The sequence below is a fragment of the Suricata suricatta genome, chromosome 2, assembly GCF_006229205.1.
Source record: "Suricata suricatta isolate VVHF042 chromosome 2, meerkat_22Aug2017_6uvM2_HiC, whole genome shotgun sequence".
In the NCBI taxonomy this organism is placed as follows: Eukaryota; Metazoa; Chordata; class Mammalia; order Carnivora; family Herpestidae; genus Suricata; species Suricata suricatta.
The window spans coordinates 161234311-161253303 of record NC_043701.1 but is presented as its reverse complement, the minus strand read 5'-3'; the positions used below and the strand labels follow the sequence as shown (position 1 = coordinate 161253303).

Sequence of the window (18993 nt, the reverse complement as noted above, 5' to 3'; positions counted from 1 at the left end):
AGGGTGTTATGGGGGTCTGGACCGGCGGGGCTTTGAGGCCCGTTTGACCAGAAGATTCTGCGACAAAGAAAAAGGGTGCCCCAGAGGAAAAGCGTTGGAGTGTAGGTCAAGGCTAGGTTGCCCCAGGCCTTGCTGAGGGCGTGGGATGGAGACCTAAAAGATGTTTAAGGATTGTCAGCACGCGTTACCCCACAGCTTAGCAACAACTGATGTTCCGTTGCTTGTGGATCTAGCAAATCCGAGAGCTCTAGGGCCCGAGGCGCACGCGAGCATCGTGGGTCCTCTCGGGCAGAGCAGCTAGGGAGCGTCGCGGCGGCCGGGTTCTGCGGCGGAGCTGGGGAAAGAACAGCACGCCGGTCCCTGGCACTGCGCGAGCTGGAGGCGGTGCTAGGGCGGCGGGGGCGGGGAAGGCGCGCGCCCAGGCGGCTGCGGCAGTTGCGCGCTGGGATTGCGGCCGTGCGGCGGGGCCGGTGAGTGCGGCTGGACCGGCGGGAGGGCGGGGAGGGAGCGGCCGAGAGAGCCCGCTAGCGCACGAGGGAGGGTGCGCGGCCGAGCGCGCGACTTGGGACCCGGGGCCGGCGCCTGCCCCTGCCCTACCCGGGCCGCTGCGCCCCTCGGGCCCCTCTCGTCCCTCCCAGCACTCGCCAGTTTGCCCGCGGGCTGTCCGCCTGCGTCTCCGCACGGCGCCCCCCTTCCCACCTCCATCCGCAGCTCGCCCCAGCCTCAGATTGGCCCCTACCTTCGCGCCGCGGCGACGCCCCCAGCCCCACGTCACGCCCGCGCCATTGTTCCCTTGCCGTCTGCTCGCGGGGACTCGCCTTACCCTCGGAGCGCGGCCCTTCGTCTCCTCAGAGCCAGCCTTTTCGAGTCCCGTTCCCCCCCCCCCCCCCCCCCCCCCCCCCCCCCCCCCCCGCTTTCTCGCTGGTGGCAGCCCGCACCCCGCCTCAGGCGGACGTCTCTTTACTCAGTTCTGCTTTTTTTTCCGGCCGACGCCGGCTTTCTCGGTCCTCGTCAGAGGCCAGCCTTTCCGCCCCACTTAATGGGCCTTAACCCCCGCGCGTTCGGGGTAGACCCCAGGGAGCTAGCGGACAGCTGTGGAAGGAGGCGACGTTGGCAGCGTTTTAGCAACACCCGCAGGAAATTGCCAGGTTGATAGCCCACAGTTTTGTCGTTGCAGCACTTCCTGGAAAGCTCACATCGAATCGCAAAACTGCCACAAAAACCATGCTCGTTTCCAAACAGCTCCCAAGTCCGTGGTCAGCTGTCCGGTGGCGGCCCGTTCCTTTCCTTTTCTGGGGACCCCCGAGGCTGGTGAAAGTCTGGGGGGAGATGCACATCAGAGGCTTGAACCGTTAGTGGTTACGCATAACGTTTGGGGGGTTTGACGTCAGTAGGCCTCAGCTTTTATAAGTAGGTAGAGCTTGGTGTCAGATTTTTCCCCCCCGCAGTGCGGTCGGCCCCGTTAGGTTTGAGGGACGTATTGTAACGTGCAGTGCTCTGCAATGACTAGTCACCTTTATAAGGTTGTGTGTGTGCGTGCGCGTTTGCGTGTCCGGGTGCAGACAGGTTCTTGTGGAACTGTACTTGCTTCATAATGTCCGCACACTTAAGAGAGCAGGTGCAAAGTCTGCTAGCTAACCTGAAAGGAAAAATGTTGAAACAGGCCCATTTAATGTGATTTAGATCTTTTTTTTTTTTTTTGAAATTCACTAGGACACTTTTGTTTCCTAATTTTTTTTTAAGTAGGCTCCGCACCCAAAGTGGGGCTTGAACTCAAAACCCTGAGCCCAAGAGTCACTTGCTCTCCCACCGAGCCAGCTAGGCTCCCTTACTGAGGCACTTTTTAACAGTGGTTAGTTAGAATTTATCCAGATGAAGACATCCAGGCCGTTAGAGGTTAAGTTCCATAGGACACACCTGGTTAGTAATTAAAATCAGAACTCCATGGGCTGGTGCTAGCGCACACAGACTTTTTCTGAAAGTCATTTCTTGTGCAAAAGAAGTCACTACAATTGCAGTTCTTATAGGTTGCTGCGTTTACTCTCATTATCCTATAATTTAGTAATCAGTCTGTAAAATGAGAGAGCTGACAGACATTCTGCAAGGTTTTGGTAAGTTCCAAGATTTTATTTCATTGTATAAAAATTTGCAGTTAGGTACAAGTTTCCAAAAGTTTGTAATTGTGGGAAGATTTATATAGAGAGGTGTTTACTTTTGAATTTGTAAGCCTTACTGCTGAGTTCAGGTGTATCCTCCTAAAGGAAGCCAATTTACAGTGGGCTGTTAAGAGGAGGGATGTTCATTCATCTGTCTCTAGGCTGTTTATGCTGTTTCATGGGGGAAAGAAAGCACTCATAACTGTTTAATTCATCTTTTTCATTGTTTAACTCTTAACAGAAAGGTTAATTCAGTGAAATACCAAAGAACAAAAAACAAACCCTAGCCTTTTCATACTAATGGCTCTATTCTTTTCCAGTTCCTAATCCAAGCATTGTTTTTATGTAGTTTTAAAATTTTTTTCAACGTTTTATTCACTTTTGAGAGGCAGAGAGAGACAGAGTGTGAGCAGGGGAGGGGAAGAGAGAGAGGGTGACACGAAATGCGAAGCAGACTCCAGGCTCTGAGCTGTCAGCACAGAGCCCAACCATGGGCTCAAACTCACTAACCGGGAGATCATGACCTGAGCCTAAGTCAGGCACCTAACTGACTGAGCCAACCAGGGGCCCACTGTTTTTATATAGTTTAAGTTACTATGTACATATTTTTAAAGTTTATTATTTATTTTGAGGTGGGAGAGAGAGGGAGAGACCCTGAGGATGAGGGAGGGAGACAGAGAATCCCCACGCTGCCAGTGCAGAGCCCCATGCAGGGCTTGAACCCCCCGAAACCATGAGACCATGATCTGAGTTGAAACCAAGAGTCAGCTGCTTAACTGAGTGAGCCACCCACAAGCCCCTATACATATGGTTTCTAATTTTGCATTTACCCACATTTCTGGGATGTCCACGTATCTGAAGAATTCTTCGTTTCATTTGTAGAGGCTCTGTAACATGCTTTTATACCCAGCAGTCAACACTGCCCGGCATACAGTCGCTCAGTAAATTTTTATTGAAGGAATGTAGTATTTTGAGCCACTTAGACAACATCTCTGAACATGTAATGTTAAATATCACAGGGCGTATGTTAAGTGACATTTGAGCAGTAAAGGCAGTCAGTACTTTGAGCCAGTAGACAGCATCACATATGTGTGAGGGCCTGGTTTTTGGAGTCTGGGTTTGAGACGTGGTTTACAACTTACCATCCATGCAACCTTGGAAAACAGCCTTGCTCAGTTTCTCTCACCATCAAAAGGGAGAAAACAGAACAAATTTCATAGGGTTGTGTTGGTTAAATGGGATAATTCCATTGAAGCAATACTAGCATATATTAAATTCTCTGTAAATGTTAGCTATTACTGTTTATTCAAAGTGGGGAGATTACTGCATGTTTGTCGCATCAGGGAGTACATAAGAGATGGTGACAAGAGTAAGAAGATGCAAAAGTGGGTGTATTGAGGGCTTAATGAATAGGTTTCTCTCACTAAAACAAAGTTGTAGAGTTATAGTATGAGATAAAGCTGGAGAGAGAATTTCTGGTAAGCGGTTTTATAAGATAAGCTACATGGGTTTCCTGCGGATAGAGCAGGATTAATGAAGTAAACTAACCTTTTTTAATGAGTGGTTGGTGTTCGTTTTGTTTTTTATGTTCAGACCTAAAAAAAAGTTCTTTGCTTTAAGGAAGTTGATTACAAATTGTTATGGATTGCAAAGCTCCTAGTCATTTGACACAGTGTATCTTATATAGCCTTTTACTATTTGAAATTTGGTGTGTTTTATGACTGATTACCAGAGTTTGTGGTGGCTGTCCTTGCTTCCTACCACCCTCTCTCCCTCTGTTTTTTTTTTTTTTTAAGTTTATTTATTTTGAGATCGAGATAGAGCATGTGAATGGGGGAGGGGCAGAGAGAGGGGGAGAGAGAATCTCAAGCAGGTTCTGCACTGCCGGTGAAGAGTCCAACATGGGGCTGGAACCCACGATTGTGAGATTATGACCTGAGCCCAAGTCAAGAGTCAGATGTTTGACTGAGCCACCCACAAGTCCCTCTGCTTTCTTAAATGTGAAACAACTTTAGCAGCAAGCCAAAAAAACAAAACAACTCCCCAACCCCCAAACCCCAAAACAATAAAAATAGCAAAATTGCCAGCAGAGCAGGAAAAACTGCCCTCTTTTTGGTGGAATACAGAATGAGAAGGATTAAATTAGAGAGTGTTGAACTATTTGTTCCTACCTTTTGTGTGTATCTTGATTGGGAAGCAATTTCAAGAGTGTAAGACGAAAAAGCCTGCTAAGTCAGGGTCTGCTTGGAAAGAGAATACTGGTCTGGTGCTGAAACAATGGATAAAACAAATAAAAACAAAAATATATGGTGTTTTGAGAATTAGTATATTAACATTTCAGATGTCCAGGGAAATACATGTTTTAAAAGTTCCTTGGTTCAGTTTAATGGGGTTTCTTTAATGTTAAAATTTATTTTAAAATAAATATTTTAATATTTCAAATATTTTCAGACATACAGAAAATCATGTAATGATCACCTTATAGACTCTCATATTTACTTTGTGTAGTTTTTTCTTTTTAAGTTTATTTATTTTGAGAGAGAGCGCTAGAGAGCTAGCCAGTGCGAGAGAGCAAGGGAGGGGCAGAGAGAGAAGGAGAGGGAGAATCCCAAGAAAGTTCTGAGCTGTCAGCACAGAGCCCATTGTGGGGCTTGAATTCCTGAACCATGCAATCATGACCTGAGCTAAAACCAAGAGTTGGACACCTAACTGACTGAGCCACCCAGGCACTCCTGTGTACTTTTTTTCCTATTTTTCTAATTGTGTATTTTCTTTTTTCACTATAAATTTTTCAAAGGGATAAAACTACAGATAGAGCTTAGGCCTGTATATATCCTTGTGGATCCTGTTTCCCTCTCTTGCCCACTTCTAGAGGTAAACATGGTCATGAATTCAGTAATGATCATTCTTGTTATATATTTTTTTACTTTTACTAATATGTACATATTCACAAAAATACATATACTCTTATCTAATATACATGTGATTCTGCAACATGGTTTTTTTTTTTGTTTAGCATTGTCTTTGATATGTGTGCATGTTGATAAATAAATCTTTATTGCCCTATAAATCTAATTGCCCTGTAGTTTTGGATTATACAAATAAACCAGTTTATGGATTTTTGGGTATTTCTGATTTTTTTGCTATAATTTTTTTGAAGTTGAAGTTTAATTTTACTGAATAGTATATAATACAGCTTTTTCATATTAAAGTATAATGAGAATTCCACCATGAACCCATCACCTTTGGGGTTTCCTCAAAGGAATAAATCCATAATTTCTACACAGTATCACTTTAAAACAAAACAAACCAAAAAAATCTCGATTCTTATTCAGAATAAAGCAAGAGCCTAGATATGGGACCTAAAGTTTATAGCAAAACAGTAAAATGCTATTTTTATCCTTATTAACTAGGTTTTATTTTAATTTACATCCAAGTTACCATATAGTGTAATAATGATTTCAGGAGTAGAATTTAGTGCTTCATCACTTGCATGTTAACACCCAGTGTTCATTCATCCCAACAAGTGTTCTCCTTAATGCCCCTTACCTGTTTAGCCTATCTTCCCACCCAGAACCCCTCCAGCAACCTCTAGTTCTCTGTATTTAAGATATTTTTGCTGTTACTAATGAAGCATAAACGTTCTTGGATTGTCATCTTCTTTACTTATGTGAGAGAATTCTAAGCTTACGGAAAGAACCGGAAGCTTCATATTCTCCGGTTGTAGAATATGAAGATCTTGAACTTCATTAGAAAATGCCAGATTATTTTCCACAATACTAAATCCAAAATCTCAACAGCAGATTGCTAGAGTTCCCATTTTATAGGATTCTTACACATATTGTTTAGACTTTTAAATTTTAAAACAAAATCAAATTTCATTTTAATTTGCCTTTCCTTGATATAAGTGAGGTTGAGCTTCTTTACATCCATTTATTATAAGCTTTCCTTTTCTGTAAATTGCTATAGATTTCTCTTGGCTTGTTTGCTTTCCCATCATTAAATTAGTTCATAGCTCTATTTAGTAACCATTTCTCATATATGATGTTGCAAATATTTTTGCAGTGTTTATTCTCTCTCGTGCAGAAGTTTTACATTTTTATTCCAACTTTTTATTTGCAATAAATTTCAATATAGAAAAGTGCATTAATAGTTCAATGAATTCATCTTTCATTTGGATTCACCAGTTAACATTAAGCCACATTTATCTTTCATTTATACATTTTTTCCTGAACTTTGATGTTTTTAGATGTTGGTTTATTCATTTTGAGAGAGCGAGAGCGTGGGAGGGGCAGAGAGAGGGAGAGAGAGAATCCCAGGTAGGCTCTACTCTGTCAGGGCAGAGCCCGATGCAGTACCCAGTGTGGGGCTTGATCCCATAAACTGTGAGACCATGTCACTTAAGTGAAACAGGTGCCTCCTGAACCTTTTATAAGTTAAGTCGCAGATATCATGACACTTCATTCCTCAGATAATCTACTTAAATATCTTAAAAACAAAGATGTCCTGTAAAACTACACATTTAACATAGAGGTAACATTATTGTCTAATATCTGGCTCGTATTAAAAATTTCACAGGAAAAAAAGGTTTCAGAGCTGTTCCAATGACCTTTATAGTTATTCTTCAGCCTATTCCATTGGCTGAATCTTCAAGATCTAGTCCAAGATCATAAATTAATTGCATTTAGTTGCATTTAATTATTTTTAATCCACTGCAGGTTCCCCAGCTTTTTGTTTGTTTTCATAACTTTGATGTATTAAAAGAGTCCAGGCCAGTTTTGTAGAACAAAGCTGTAATAAAAGTTATGTGAAGGTGTTCTCTCAGCGTATCTTATATTGTACTCACCTTCTTGTGATGACGAGATGATAAAATGCCCACAAGATGAGATGAAGTAAATGACATAGGCATTGTGAGGTTACCTTAAGCTACTATTGATCTTCTGACTATAACAGAAGGAGGATCACCTGCTTCTGGAGGCTGCAATTGACCCCGGGTACCGGAAACCACAGACAGGAAAACCACTGATAAGGGGAGACTACTGTACTACATAGTGTAGAGGTTGCAAATATTAAACATTGTGGGCTCTAGCATTATAAGTAATAATTAAGCACTGTGTGTAAGCTGGTGTTTTTAGTACCTTGCACTTCTTAATGTGTTGAATCCTTGTTCCAACTCTGTCCATTTTGGAGTGGAGGAAAGAAACTGAGGTGATTGTGTAATTTGCTCATAGAGATAATTAAATTAGTGTTAGAGACAGGTTTTGAACCCAGACATTGTGGCTCTAGAATCTATACTTCTCATCATAAATAGAATTCTATGACCTTGGTGAAATTATTTAGCTTCCCAATGCTGTTTTATTCTTTGTATAATGAAGATAATAGCACCTAACTCATACAGTTGTTGTGAGAAGTCAGATGAACTATGTACAGTGCTTAGAATAATATATGAAAAAATGTGAATGCTTAGTAAACATTAACAGTTATGTTAGCATTAGGCATTGAACTTCTGCATACCTCTGAATTTTTACCAAATAAGCAGACTAGTCCATAAATGAATTTATAAACCACAAAGTGAAAATACTGTGATGATTATTTCTGATTTTTATCTTTTTTTTGGTAAAAGTTAAGATTACAGCTAAAACAAAGTTGAGCCATGACTCAGGAACTCATTGGTAAAAGAATTAGTTCTTTTTCAAATCAAACAATTTGTTACCTCCTTTTTAAGAGAATATTCAAGAATTATTACTAAAGGTGCAAAGTATTATATACTGGCTAGATGTAAAAACTATTAGGCTTAGTTACCATTATGCTTTTGAAAGACCTTAGTTAATTACAGCAATATTTCAAAGAAATAGATGGCATACTACATATCTTCAAGCCCATTCATTTAAAATTTTTCTTTACTTTTTCTTTGTGTCAATAACCATGTTATTGTTGAAGGTCTGGTATTACTCAAAATATTCAGTTAGAAGTAACTTTTCATATGTTGATATAGAACAAAAATATAGTATTCTGTGTGATATGGCTCCTGTAACAGAATTCCAGGAGTAGCAGCAACAAACAAAATTCAGGTTTCTCTCGTACATTTAGGAACTTCAGGAACATGTGAAGTACATTTGTATTTTCCAGTTTCAGACTAGAAATGGGGGCATATTATTGCTTGAAGAAAAACAGATTGTCAAGGCAACAGGTACTGCATTTCTCACTTGACAAGATCTCTTCTCAGTTTTGTTATTTTCCATTAGAGAACAAAGAACCTTTTGTTCCAAGGCCTGATGTTGAAATGTTAGCAAAATATTACATTAATCAAGCCAAGAATCTTACGCGTTTCTGAACCAAAAGTAAGATTTCACAAAGACTCCTTTAGAGCATTAAAAGGAACTTGTGCAATTCTTGCATTTTCAGGCTTACACAAGAATTATCTTCTAAAGAGCAAAGAACTCCCAAGTGTATTAGGTTTAGGAGCTCCATTTGTTTCTGCCTGTGTGTATCAAGTCGCTGTTAAAGGAACTGGGAAACAGCAAAACAAAGCAAATCTCACCCTTATGGATCTTTCATTTTAGAGAAAGAGACTGGCTCTGTCAAAATATATCATGTCGGGAAGTGTTAATATGCAAGAAAAAGAGTATGAGAATAGCAAATAATATGTACGCATGTTTATTACTTGGAATTTGTTGGCGTCTTTCACTTGGTGTGCAAGCTATGAATGCTGGCGTTTTACAGTAATGTATAGTACATTTGCAGGGCAAATGATAGGACTCTGAATGAAACTAATGAAATGAAAAATGAACAAAAAACTGTCATGAAGTATTCAAAAGATAAGTGATAATGAAACATTTAACACAGTTTATAATACAACAGTTTTAAGGAGTCTCCTTTTTGGGGAAAATTTGACATTACTTCATCTCAGAATATTTTATGTGATTATTTTCTTCATGTATGTTATGATTAGAAGGAGGAAAAGTTACAAAAATACTTTCAAAGCTGTGGTTTGTTTCAAAGTGCTGTTCTTTGAGTTAGATATGAGACAATTGACCGGAGGAAGAATTTTCTCTGCCCTTCAAAGTCCTAGCTGGACTAAGAATCAAATTACCATGAGACAGATTAACAGGAGAAAATCAAATTTAATAGTATACATAGGGGGATGCTACACAGATGTGGACATGCCAGAGATGGACATGATGCTTCTATGTGCCGAGGAGGCTTGAGGGGATACAGAGGGGAGAGAGAACTTTAGCAGGAAGATGAGAGGAGATGGTTGGAAAACAAAGATTGCTTTGTTATGAAGATACGTTTTTTATATAGAGGAGTTTTGTTTTTTTTTTTGAGAGACAGAGAGAGAGAGAGAGAGAGAGAGAGGGTGCGCCCAAGAGCTAGCAGGGGAGGATCAGAGAGAGAGGGAGACACAGAATCTGAAGCAGGCTCCACGCTCCAGGCTCTGAGCTAGCCAGCAGCACAGAGCCCAATGCGGGGCTTGAACCCACAAACCACAAGATCATGACCTGAGCCGAAGCCATATGCTCAACCAACTGAGCCACTCAGGTGCCCCAGAGGAGTTTCTATTAATAGCTGTCTTGATAGAAGCAGGCAATTGAGAGACAGATAAAGAGCTTCTGAATCTGCTAGGTTTGTTTGCTTTTAACTGAAAATATGGTTCCTGTCAAGGTGGCCCATCTTGGGGCAGCCTGTCCTTGGCCCTTAAACTATTAATTACAGATACTATGATTTAGATTTTCAGCAGTATTGTTAGATGAATTAATCTAAACCTGTATCTGACTTCCCTTGTTTTCTAGGGAATGTATTTGTAAGTTTGTTTGTGGTCGTGTTACAGAGGGGACCCTAAGCCACACATAATGTTAAAACTGCCTGACTTACCACTATACTTTCTTGGTATACTTGCTCATTGGTTAAGGAATAGGGTTATCAAGGGCCATGTGTAAAGTATGCCTACTTATCAAACAGATGCACAGAGTGGAGACTTATCAAGGGTTTGCAGTAGGAAAGAAGCCTCTTCCTTACTGTTAGACCAGCTGGTAAACGGGACTCGACAGATGTGCATTTTCCTTTCAGTAGTGATGGTCCACAGCAGTATTGTCAGTATTCGTCTGGTTCAACATACCTTAGAGTTCATATATAACTTGTATTAATTACATAGATTGTATATTTAAAGCTGTTACCAAGTTGTCAGAACATAAGCAAAACAAGGTCATAGGAAATAATTTGTATGTATCCTTCTATCATAACAAAGGAAATGTTTTTAAAAAGTCAGCTGTAATAAAGTAATTTTATTACCTTACACACACATGCGCACCTTTACACAAATACAGTGTGCCTGCTTAGTTAGTTCAGTATCAGGCCATACAGATGGAAGATTATCTTGAACTATTCTTTTTCCATAAACTAGTTTAATATATGTAATATACAGTTAAAGTTGTATTTATAAAGATTGCAGTAAGTTTCAGGCTGGTGAGAAAATTTGAAGAAACCATTTAGAATTAGTCTTTCCACTCAAGTTTCAGAGTCATGTTCAGCATTCTTAGAATGGTTGATTATAAAACTTGGAAATTTAAAGTTTTATATTTAAACACAAAGTAAATTCCAGTGAACTTTAGTAAAACCCTGAGTGTTCATATTTACTTGCTGTTATCATTACCCTATTATCTAGATAGACCTTATTCTGGTGAAAAATGAGTATTTGAGTCAATATTTCACATATATTAAGCACTTTGCCTGATAGACTTGTGCTACGTACTGTGTTTACTTGCTTTTCACTTCTTTCCAAGTGAATTACTGGTCTGACCTGAAACATTTAAAATACTTTTACTAACCAGGTTTACTCTACAGTTTCAGTTACTCTTTGCTTCCTGTTTTCATTAGTTGCCTGGAGTGGTTGGGCAACTGTTTTCCCTTTTGGAGGGTAGGGGCAGAGGTATGGGGTGGTGACATCATTAGTGGTGAAAGGAATGGGGTATGTTGAAATATTTATTATTATTATTATTATTATTTGAGAGATAGAGATAGCACGAGCAGGGGAGGGTCAGAGAGAGAGGGAGACACAGAATCTGAAGCAGGCTCCAGGCTCTGAGCTAGCTGTCAGCACAGAGCCCGATGTGGGGCTTGAACCCACGAACCGTGAGATCATGACCTGAGCCGGAGCCGAATGCTTAACTGACTGAGCCACCTAGGCACCCTGAAATATGTTTTAAATGTGGAGCTACAATATTTCAATTGCTTGAAAGTTCATTTCATTTGTTACTCTTCAGGGACAAGTATTTTGTAGGCTGTGTATTTTATGTTGAAACAAAGAATTTTCTAACTGTACCACTATTGTTTGAAAGGAATTCTAATTTGAGCTTTTAATTCAGTATTAATCACTGCTGTACCTTACTAAATAAAACTCCTCTTAAGCTTGATACTGTAAACAGGTGACAAGTGAAATCTTTACCTACTTATTCGAACTCTTTTTTTTGCCAATTGATAAAACATCATCATCATCTTTCATATTACTAAGAAAAATAGTTTAAGTGTTAGATTGACTCTAGATAGAGTTCAGAAGTCTGTCATATAGCATTAAGGTATGTTAGATAAAATTGTCATATGAGGAATTATTTGAAGACAATTTAAGAAAACCTTACCCCTTACCTTCATATAACTGTATAGACTTTGTGGCAGATTTTATTCCATATTGGTGATAATGTTATTATTTAATAATTTATGTTTAAATTTTAAAGTTTTATGTATCTTTGCTGAGAGTCTGTAACTGAATCAAATTTTTTAATGTTTTATTTATTTTTTGAGAGAGAGACAGAAGAGGAGAGGGACAGAGAGAGTGGAAGAAACAGAATCCGAAGACAGGCTCCAGGCTCTGAGCTAGCTATAAGCATAGAGCCCAACGTGGGGCTCAAACCCACAAACTGAGATCATGACCTGAGTCAAAGTCGGACGTTCAACTAACTGAACCACCCAGGTGCCCCTGTAACTTGAATTTTTAAAAGAAAATATATTTTGGAGCACTGGGTGTCTCAGTTAGTTGAAGGTCCCACTCTTTTTAAATATTTGTTTTTTTGTTTAATTTGAGGGGTTGGGGGAGTACATGCAAGCAGAGGAGGAGCAGAGAGACAGGGAGAGAGAATCAGAAGCAGGCTTTGTCCCATCAGCATGGAGCCCAACACGGGGCTTGATCTCATGAACCATGAGAGCATCACCTGAGCCAAAATCAAGAGTTGAATCCTTAACTGACTGAGCCACCCAGGTGCCCTGATTTTGGCTCACCTCATAATCCCAGGGTCATGGGATAGAGCGTCACATTGGGCTTGTGCTTGAACATGGAGCCTGCTTAAGATTCTCTTCCCTCCCTCTGTCTGTCTCTCTGTCTGTCTGTCTGTCTCTCTCTCTCTCTGCCCCTCACCCTCAAGTCTCAAAAATTAAAAAAAAAAAGAAAAAGTATTTTGCTTAGTACATGAATGACTCAAGAAAGTGCTTTGAATTTTTCCTATAATAATTTGAATAGAGGAATTAAAATATGTGGGAGAAATCTTTTTTTTCAATGTTTTATTTATTTTTGAGAGAGAGAGAGAGAGACTGTGTACAAGTGGGGGAGGGCGGAGAGAGAGAGGGAGACACAGAATCCGTAGCAGGCTCCAGACTCTGAGCTGTCAGCACAGAGCCCGATGTGGGGCTTGAACTCATGCCTGATCTGAACTTGGATGCTCAACCGACTGAGCCACCCAGGTGCCCTGGGAAAAATCTTTTCTTAGTGTAATTACTACCCCTAATTTTTAAAAAAAGTTTATTTATTTATTTTGAGAGAGAACAAGAGTGGGGGAAGGGCAGAGAGAATCCCAAGCAGGGTCAGCACTCAGCAAGGAGCCCCATGAGGGGCTAATCATAGGAACTGAGAGATCATGACCTAAGCCGAAATTAAGAGTTGGATGCTTAACTGACTGTGCTACCTACCACCCAGGTACTCCTCTATCTCTAATTTTTAAGGAAAGAGGAAAAAAAAAACCCAGACTTTAAAAAAAATTTAATTGAAGTATAAATACATGCAATAAACTGCACATAGAGTGTACAATAAGTCTTGATATATGTATACACATGTGAAACATAAGTAAGATAATGAACACTTCCCTTCCCCAAAGTTTCCCTGGGTCCCTCTTTACCTTACTCCTTCACCTCACTTAACCACTAATCTTATTTCTGTTACTATAGATTAGTTTGCATTTTCTAGAATTTTAGGTAAATAGGATCATATAGTATGCAGTCTTGTTTATTGGCTTTCACATAGCGTAATTCTGAAATTTATTCACGTTGTATATCAGTGGTTCATTATTATTATTATTTTTTTAAAGTTTGTTTACTTTGAGAGAGAAAGCACAAGGAGGGGAGGGGCAGAGAGAGGAGAGCATGAGAATCCCAAGGAGGCTTCAGACCAGTGCGGAGCCTGATATGGGACTGAAACCCACCAGCTCTGAGATTGTGACCTGAGCTGAACTTGGACGCTTAACTAGCTTAGCCACCCAGGCACCCCAGTAGTTAATTTTTTTAACAATTGCATAATATTATTCCATTGTATGGATGTACTACAGTTCATCCGTTCACCTGCTCATAGATATTCAGGTTGTTTTTACTTTATTGCTATTAGAAACAAAGCTGCTATGAATATTTGTGTAAGTCTTTACATGAATATTTGCTTTCATTTCTCTTGGATAATTAGGAGTAGAAAGGTTGAGCAATATAGTAGATATGGATTAAGGAAATGGAAATGGAAAACTTTTCCAAAGTGCTTGTATCATTTTCATATTTTCAGCAGTGTATTAGAGTTCTAGTTGCTCTGTTTCCTCACTAAATTTGACATGGTCAGTCTTTTGAAAATTTTAAACATTCTAATGGGAATGCAGTGGGATATTTTTGTGGTAGTAATTTGCATTTCCCTGATGATAAATGATGTTGAGTATTATTTCCTGTACTTAGTTGTTGCCATTTATTTTCACTGATGAAAGATCAGTTCAAATCTTTGGCCTATATTTTTTTAATTGTTTGTCTTATTGCTGTATTTTCAGAGCTCTTTGTATATTTTGGATACAGTCCTTTTTCAGATATATAATTTGCAAATATTCCCCCCCATACTGTAGCTTATTTCCCCTTTTCCCCTATTGGAGAGATAGAAAATACATTAAAAAACATTTTTTAAAGTTTATTTATTTGAGAGAAACAGCACGAGTGGGGGAAGGGCAGAGAGAGGGAGAAAAAGAGAATTCCATGCAAGCTCTGTGCTGCTTGTGCAGCGCCTGACATAGGGCTTGAACTCATGAAACCATGAGATTATCACCTGAGCCTAAACCAGGAGTTGGACACTTAACCAACTGAGCCATGCAGGCACCCCCAAAAATATTTTTTTAATGTTTATTTTATTTATTTTGAGAGAGAGCGAGCAAGCGAGTCTATGCACATATATGCCAGTTCTTGGGGGAGGGGCAGAGAAGGAGAGAGAGAATCCCAAACAGGCTCTGTGCTGATGTGGGGCTTGATCCCACGAATTGCGAGATCATTACCTGAGCTGATAGCAAGAGTTGGACATTTAACTGACTGAGCCATCCAGGTGCCCTGAGATAGAAAATACATTAATGGAAATGCAATATGAAAATATAATTTTGTTTTCAGTCCTCTGTTAGCCACAAGAGACCTATATAATAAGTTGAATATACCAACAAGATTGAAGAGACAATATTTAAACTTTCGAAGGGAATAAAATATTTTAAATATTTTGCATCACTCATATACGTGTAAGTACTAAGATACAGAACATACTAGCATAGTTTATAATGCCAACCTGTGGTATGTTGATTTATTTTTTTATTTTATATATTACCCCCTCACTTTACTCAGGTCTCTGAACAAATGTCACTTCCTCATAGAGGTCTTGCGAGGTTTTTCTATCTGTAGTGTAACCATTGTTGCTGTTTATTTCTTCATTTTATTTATTTGACTTCTACCATATACCATTATGACCTTCTGACACAATATTATGTATCTGATTATTGTCTGACTCCTCCACTAAAATGTAAGCTCCATGGGCCTGGGAATTTGTCCTTGTTGTAGGTCTTTTCCTTAACAGTGTCTGTGGGTTTTTTTTTTTTTCCATTTGACAAAATACAGCATCTTTTCCTTTTTTTTTTTTTACATGTACTAATTTTTATTTGTTATTTTTTTAATTTTAATTAATTTTTCAATTTACATCCAAGTTAGCATACAGTGCAACAGTGATTTCAGCAGTAGTTTCCTCAGTCACCCTTACCCATTTAGCCCACCCGCCCTCCCACAAACCCTCCGATAACCCTCTGTTTGTTCTCCATATTTAAGAGTCTCTATGTATTGTCCCCCTCCCTGGTTTTATATTCTTTTTGCTTCCCTTCCCTTATGTTCATCTGTTTTGTACCTTAAATTCCTCATATGAGTGAAGTCATACGATATTTGTCTTTCTCTAATTTCACTAAGCATAATACCCTCTAAGTTCCATTCATATAGTTGCAAATGGCAAGATTTCATTCTTTTTGATTGCTGAGTAATACTCCATTGTATATATATACCACATCTTCTTTATCCATTCGTCCATCAGTGGACATTCAGGCTCTTTCTCTACTTTGGCTATTGTCAGTAGTGCTGCTATAAACATTGGGGTACATGAGCCCCTTCAGAAGAGCACACCTGTACCCCTTGGATAGATACCTAGTAGTGCAATTGCTGGGTCATAGGATAGTTATAGTTTTAATACTGTTTTCCAGAGTGGCTGTACCAGTTTGCATTCCCACCAGGAGGGCAAAAGAGATCCTCTTTCTCCGCATCCTCACCAACATCTTTTGTTGCCTAAGTTGTTAATGTTAGCCATTCTGACTGGTATGGGGTGGTATCTCACTATGGTTTTGATTTGTATTTTCCTGAAGATGTGTGATGTTGAGCATTCTTTCATGTGTTGGTTGACCATCTGGATGGCTTCTTCAGAGAAGTGCCCGTTCATGTCTTTGCCCATTTCATCACTGGATTATTTGTTTTTGGGTATTGAGTTTGAGAAATTCTTTATAGATTTTGGATACTAACCCTTTATCTGATATGTCATTTGCAAAAATCTCCCATTCCATTGGTTGCCTTTAAGTTTGGCTTACTGGTTGCTTTGCTGTACAGAAGCTTTTTATTTTGATGAGGTCTCAATAGTTCATTTTTGCTTTTGTTTCCTTTGCCTCTGCAGACACGTTGAGTAAGAAGTTCCTCTGGCCGAGGTCAGAGAGGTTTTTGCCTGCTTTCTCCTCGAGGATTTTGATGGCTTCCTGTCTTACATTTAGGACTCTCCTCCATTTTGAGTTTATTTTTGTGTATGATGTAAGAAAGTGGACGAGATTCATTTTTCTGCATGTTGGTGTCCAGTTTTCCCAGCACTGTTTGCTGAAGGGACTGTCTTTATTCGATTGGATATTCTTTCCTGCTTTGTCAAAGATTAGTTGGTCATACATTTGTGGGTTTTTGTATCTCTGTTCAGTTCCATTGATCTGTTTTTGTGCCAGGCAGTGTCTTTTGAAGAGCAGAAATTGTAAACTTTGATGGGATCTAATTTATTAACTTGTTTTATCGATTGTGCTTTAGGTATTGAAACTAGAAGATTTTGACTAACTCAAGAGCTCACAAAGATTTTCCCTTATGTTTTCTTCCAAAAGTTTAATAGTTTTAGGTTTTACATTTAGGTCTTATCATTCATTATGATTTTTTTTTAAGCAAACTCTATGCCCAGCATGGGGCTCGAACTCATGACTCTAAGATCAGGAGTTGCATGCTCTACTGACTGAGCCAGCCAGGCACCCCTTCAATTAATTTTTATATTAGTTTTATATATCCTGTGAGGTGCCTGAATACACTGGCTAGAATAGAACCTTCAGTACAATGTTGAGTGGTGAGAGCATACATCTCTTTTTTCTGATCTTAGGGAGAAAACATTCAGTCTTTCACCTTTAATATTATGTTAGCAGTAGGTTTTTGGTAAATGTGCTTTATCATACTAAAGAAGTTCCCTTTTATTCCTAATTTGCTGAGCTTTTTTTTTTTAACTCAGGAAAGCATGTTGGATTTTGTCTTGTACTTGTTTGCTCTATATTGAGATGATATATATAGTTTTTCTCTTACAATGACTGATTTAAAATTTAAAAAAATTTTTTAATGTTTGTTTATTTTTGACAGAGCACGAATGGGGGAGGAACAGAGAGGGAGAGAGAGAGATAGACAGACAGAGTCTGAAGCAGGCTCCACGCTCTGAGCTGTCAGCACAGAGCCCAAGATAGGGCTTGAATCCACAAACTGTGAGATCATGACCTGAGCCAAAGCGGGGAGCTTAACCGAATGAGCCACCCAGGCCCCCCCTAAATTTTTTTTAATGTTTGCTTATTTTTGAGAGACACACATACTCACACACTCACACACAGTGCAAGTGGGGGAGGGACAGAGAGAGAGAGAAATACAGAATCTGAGGTAGGCTCTAGGCTCTCATCCTGCATTCCTGGGACCAACACCACTTGGTCATGATGTATTATTTTTAATATGTTGGTGGATTTGATTTTTATTTCTGTGTGTATACATCAGTAATAATGTCCTCACTTTCATCTGATTTTAGCTATTTGAATTTTCTTTTTTCAAAAAATTTTAATGCTTTATTTATTTGAGAGATAGAGAGAGACAGAGACAGAGAGACAGTGTGAGCAGGGGAGGGTCAGAGAGAGAGGTCACAGAATCTGAAGACAGGCTCCAGGCTCTGAGCTAGCTGTCAGCACAGAGCCTGACACGGGACTCAAAACTACAAACGCCAGATTATGACCTGAGCTGAAGCTGGGCACTCAACCTACTGAGCCACCCAGGCGCCCCTGAATTTTATTTGTTTATTTCCTAGCCATTCTAGGTAAAGGCTTGTCAGTTGTGTTGGTCATTTCAAAGAACAAACTTTTGTTCTCATTGATCTTTCTACTGCACTTGGGTTTAGTTAATTTACTTTTTTATTTTTTTCTCCTTATATAATTCCTCAAACTGTAAAGTTAGGTTCTTGATTTGAGGTGGGTTTTTTTTTTTTGTCTTTTATATTTTATTTTTTTTAAAGTTTATTTATTTTATCATGAGTGGGAAAGTGGCAGAGAGAGAGAGGGACAGAGAGAATCCCAAGCAGTCTCTGAGCTGTCAGCACAGAGCCAGTCGCAGGGCTTAACCTCACGAACCATGAGATCATGACCTAAACTGAAATCCAGCGTCCGATGCTTAACTGACTGAGCCACTCAGGCACCCCTTTATTTTTTATTTGGGGGGGAGAGAGAGTGGGAGTGGAGTAGGGAGGACAAGTTTTCCTTGTGATTTCTGATCCATTGGTTGTAAGAGTGTTGTTTAATTTCTATGTATTTGTGAATCATAAAGTTTTTCCTCATGTTACTGATTTCCAGCTTCATTCCATTGTGGTAGTAGAAGATATTTTGTATGATTACATTTTTTCCAGTTTTTTAAATATTTATTGAATCTAGTTTTGTGATTGAACGCTTGAGAAGAACGTGTACTCTGTTGTTAGGTGGAGTGGTCTATAAGGTCTGTTAGGTCTAGTTAGTCTGTAGTGTTGTTGTAGCCCTGTATATCCTTATCAGTAGTTAACTCAAGTCTTCAAAGGTTATCATAGCACCATCTATTTCTTCCTTTACTTTTATCAATGTTTGTTCCATGTATTTTGGAGTTCTGTTGTTGGGTGCACATGTTTGTAATTGCTTTACCTTTCTGGCAAATTGACCGTTTTATCAGTTATATATAGTGATTCTTTGAAGTA

The 18993-nt window shown here is 39.4% G+C and overlaps 1 protein-coding gene across 2 annotated transcripts in view; it reads left to right on the top strand.

Moving 5' to 3' along the window:
- Positions 1–402: 402 nt before the first annotated feature.
- NT5C2 (5'-nucleotidase, cytosolic II) overlaps positions 403–18993 on the top strand; it is a 93972-nt gene continuing 75381 nt past the window's right edge. For both annotated transcript variants that reach the window (XM_029932502.1, XM_029932501.1), the window contains exon 1: positions 403–470. The gene's annotated coding sequence lies outside the window, so the exon portion shown is untranslated. The remainder of the gene's footprint in view (positions 471–18993) is intronic.